The sequence below is a fragment of the Petaurus breviceps genome, unplaced genomic scaffold, assembly GCF_028583685.1.
Source record: "Petaurus breviceps papuanus isolate PSGF00001 unplaced genomic scaffold, PetGlider_PUasm1.0 90700, whole genome shotgun sequence".
Classification (NCBI taxonomy): Eukaryota; Metazoa; Chordata; class Mammalia; order Diprotodontia; family Petauridae; genus Petaurus; species Petaurus breviceps.
The window spans coordinates 10,318,144-10,323,123 of NW_027187315.1; the positions used below are offsets into that span (position 1 = coordinate 10,318,144).

The 4,980-nt window shown below is 38.3% G+C and overlaps 1 pseudogene; it reads left to right on the forward strand.

Moving 5' to 3' along the window:
* Positions 1 to 4,031: 4,031 nt before the first annotated feature.
* LOC138144387 (nucleoside diphosphate kinase B pseudogene) lies at positions 4,032 to 4,775 on the forward strand (annotated as a pseudogene).
* The last annotated feature ends 205 nt before the right edge of the window (positions 4,776 to 4,980 follow it).

Genomic DNA, 4,980 nt, shown 5'->3' on the forward strand with positions numbered 1-4,980 from the left:
ATCAGGATAACCCAGGATCTGGCAGCTTCTACACTGAGGGATCAAAGGGCTTGGAATATGATATTCCGGAGGTCAAAGGAGCTGGGATTAAAACCAAGAGTCACCTACCCAGCAAAACTTACTGTCATCATTCAGGGGAAAATATGGTAATTCAGTGGAATAGAGGACTTTCAAGCATTCCTGCTGAAAAAACCAGAGTTGAATAGGAAATTTGACATTCAGATACAAGAATCAAGAGAAGCATGAGAAGGTAAACAGAGAAAAGGCATCATAAGGAACTTATCAAAGTTGAACTCTTAACATTCCTACATGGAAAAACAATAATTGTAACTTGTGAAACTTTTCTCAGTAGTTGAAGGGAATATATATATATATATATATATATATATATACACACACATATATATATGTTTATGTATGAGGGTATAGGGGCATATGAATACATATGTGAATGTGTGTGTATATATATATATGTTTACAGGTATACATAGATAGAGGGCACAGGACTAATTTAAAAGGAAGGGATGATACTTAAAAGGTGAAATTAAGAGGTGAGAGAGGAATATAATGAGAGGAGACGGGGAAAGACAGAATGGGGTAAACTATCTCATATAGAAGAGGCAAGGGAAATGGTTACAATGGAGGGGAAGAATAGGAAGGCAAAAGGGAATGGGTCAACCTCATTCCCATTGAATTTGGCTTTAGGAGGGAATGAAATACACACTAAATTGGGTATCTCACCTTCTAGGATAGTAGGGGGGAAAGAGGATCAGAGAAGGAATGATATAAGGGAGGGCAGACTGGGGGGGAGGGAAGTTGGAAGCACCCACTTTTGAAAAGGGATGGGATCAAAGTACAGAATAGAACAAGTGGGAAGTGGGATAGGAGGGAGGGAAATATAGTCAGTCTTTTACAATATATCTACTATGTTATTGTTTTGCATTAGCCACACATGGACAACCTATACTGAAGTGCTTATCTTCCCAGTAAGGGTGAGTGACAAGGGAGGAAGGGAATGACTCTGGAATTCAAAGTTTTAAAATCAAATATATATGTATGTATATATATGTATATACATATGTATATATGTATATATGTGTGTGTGTGTGTATATATATATATATATAATTACTCCTTTACATGTAATTGGGAAATAAAATATACAGGCACTTGGGCATAGAGATCCACTGGAAAAGTCGAAAGGGGTATGGGAGAAAATATGGGATAGAGCAGATTGGAGGAGGGGTTATCCTGTGGGACTGCTATTTTGGGGCAGTGGGTAGGGAAAAAACAGGGAGAAAATTTGTAACTCAAAATCTGGCAAAAATGAATGACGTAAATCAGAAAAAAATTTTAAATTATTTTTAAAAATTACTTTATAGAACTAGAAAATATAGTAACAAAATTCATTTGGAAGAACAAAACGTCCAGTGTATCATGGGAATTAATGAAAAGAAATACTAGGGAAGGTGGCGTAGCCATACCAGATTTTAATCTTATTATAAAGCAGCAGTCATCAAAACTACTTGGTACTGGCTGAGGAACAGAGCAGTCGATCAATGGAATAGACCAGAGACATGAGATTCGGTAGTCAATGACTATAGTAATCTACTGTTTGATAAACCCAAAGCCCCCCTTTTTTTGGGATAAGAGCTCACTATTTGACAAAAACTGCTGGGAAAACTGGAATATAGTACAGCAAAAACTGGGTATAGACCAATATCTAACACCATATACCAAAATCAAGTCGAAATGGGTACACAATCTATGTATAAGGGCTGATACTTTAAGCAATCTGGGAGAGCAAGGAATAGTTTACCTGTAAGATTTATGTAGAATGAAAGATTTTATGACCAAACAAGAGTTAGAGAGCATTATGAAATGCAAAATGGATAATTTTAATTACTTTAAATTGAAAATGTTACCAATATTAAGAGGGAAGTGGAAAATTGGGAAAGAATTTTTACAAGCAGTGTCTCTGATAAAAGCCTCATTTCTAAAATATGGAGAGAATTGAGTCAAATCTATGAGAATACAAGTCATTCCCCCAGTTGATAAATGGTCAGAGGATATGACCAGGCAGTTTTCAGAGGAAGAAATTAAAGATTTCTATATGCATATGAAAAAATGCTCTAAATCACTATTGATTAGAGAAATGCAAATCAAAACAACTCTGAGGTACCAATCTTAGTCAGATTGGCTAAAATGACAAAACAGGAAAATGACAAATCCTGGAGAGGATGTGGAAAAAGTGTAACACTATTGCATTGTTGGTGGAGTTGTGAACAAATTAAACCATTCTGGAGAGCAATCCAGAACTATGCCCAAAGGACTATAAGTTAATGCATGCCCTTTGACCCAGCAATATGACTTCTAGGGCTGTATCCAAAAGAGATCATAGAACTGGGAAAAGGACTCATATGTACAAAAATATTTATAGCAGCTCTTTTTTGTGGTGGCAAAGAATTGGAAATCACAGGGATGGCCACCAACTGGGGAATGGCTAAACAAGTTGTGGTATATGAATGTAATGGAATACTATTGTGCTTTAAGAAATAAGGAGCAGATGAATTTCATAATAACCTGGAGAGTCTTATATAAACTGAAGTTGAGTGAGAAGAGCAGAACCAGGAGAAATTTGTACAAAATTACAGACAAAATGTATGTGTGACTACTAACTTTGACAGACTGGGCTCCTCTCAGCAATTCAAGATATCCACATCCAGATAAAGAACTACAGAGTCTGAATGCAGATTGAAGCAAACTACTTGCTCTCTCTTTTTCTTGTTTTGATTTGTTTCTTCTTTCTCATTGTTCACTCCATTGGTTATAATACTTCTTTACAACCTGACTAATGTTTAATGTGAAGGTATTTGTAGATCCTGTATTTGATTGCATGCTGCCATGGGGGTGGGGGGGTGGGGCGCAGAGGAGAGGGAAGGGGTGAAAATTTGAAACTCAAGGGATTGTGGACTTGTATGTTGTAAACTAAAAGTAGATAAATTCATTAATTAAAAAATATTTCCCCAGCAGTTCTTTAGATACTATGGATGCTTTTCTGTTCCTGATTGTGCCTGTTTATTCTTGAGAAATTATCAATCACTGATAAGATATGGCTTAAGATTTTATCAGTTCCTTCCAGAAAAGAAAAGTCAAGGAAAACAAAGTCCAAAGGTTTACCTGTGTTTATGTTGTCCAAACATGGAACCTGATTTGGTAAAGTTTTTCCTTGTCAACTTTGAAAGTCTCACACTCCTTAGTTATATCTGCTGCTACCCTAGGCAAGGAAAAAAAATTAAAAGATGTTTTTGTTTTTACCAGATTCAGAGTCCTCTCTTGACCCATGTAGTACTTTCACAGTTACAGAGCAACGTGATCTATGTAACCACAATTTTCTGTTACCATGCTTAAGATCTTTCTACAACTTCTGCCATTGTCTCAATAATAAAGGCCTGTCAAACAAGTGAGTATGTATCACTTCTCTTAATCCTTTAGTCAGCTGTTCTCACTACTAGCCATCCACAGGCGTTTAAGACCAAAAAAGATTGGTTCAATAAAACAAAGTTGACATTTATGACTGGCATGCCATCTGGTGGAAGTCCCAAACTCTCAGCTATATTTACACTTGATTATGGTCCACCTTCCTGAGTTATCACACATAGTTTTCACGCCTGCTTTTGGTATCACTAAAGCTTTTGGCATCATGTGACTTTTGGGGAAGATACACGTATTTTCACTAGTCTTCACTGGCCTGTTGTGTATGCTGAATTTGGAGATGACGAGGGCTGCTACCCATCTTTGCCAAGTAGCATCTAACTTGGTTCTAGTCAAAAGTAGGTCAATGGATTGTTGTCAATCTGCACTTGGAATTTTGCTCCATATATATTGTTTTTGAATTATTTTGTGAAAGTCCATTTCAAAGCTAAGGACTCCAATTGAATACAGGGGTAATATACATAAAGTGTGTCACAAAGCATATAGTTCTAGATAAATATCAGTTATTATTGTTGTTGTTAAAAAATGAAATGGGTTTAGTGCCAACTCCTGGGGCTCCAGCCTCCTTCTCTGCCGCAGCCATAGACTCCTTTTTCTCCTGCTCCAGCCCGATTCTCCCTGGACCATGGCCAACACCAAGTGCACCTTCATTGCCATCAAGCCCGATGGCGTCCAGCGGGGCCTGGTCGGGGACATCATCAAATGCTTTGAGCAGAAGTGATTCTGTCTCGTGGGCATGAAGTTCCTTAGGGCCTCAGAGGAACATCTGAAACAGCACTATGTTGACCTGAAGGACAGGCCATTTTTCCCTTGGCTTGTGAAATATATGAACTCAGGGCCTGTTGTAGCCATGGTTTGGGAGGGCTTAAATGTGGTGAAGACAGGCAGAGTGATGCTGGGAGAGACCAACCCAGCTGATTCCAAGCCAGGCACCATTCATGGGGACTTCTGCATTCAAGTTGGCAAGAACATCATTCATGGCAGTGATTCTGTAAAAAGTGCTGAGAAGGAGATCAGCCTGTGGTTTAAGCCAGAAGAACTGGTTGATTATAAGTCTTGTGCTCATGACTGGGTCTATGAATAAGGGTTTTAAAAGTGAATATATACTGGACCTACTCCTTTTAGTAGCTGTGGTATTCGTGTGTATGTGTATGTATGTCTCCATCCCTGAATACAACATTTCATGCCAGGGGATTGAAAGGAATTGGAACCATCATTTTCTAAAACAGCCCTGTAATCCTGTTCAATAAAGCCTTGGAAATAAGGGGGAAAAAATGAAATGAAGGTTGTCCTCCCCGTATAGCATTGGGGGAGTGTCATTGTGTGACTCTACCCTCTTCTGAGACCTGAATTCCTGCCAGGAAAGGAAGCAGGAGGTTGAGACCAAAAGCTTAATCATTCTGCTCTCCTCAGAAAGAAGGATACAAGACTAGAATTATATCTATCTGCTCTCTTAAACATTATCAGTCTAGGAGATGTGGTTTT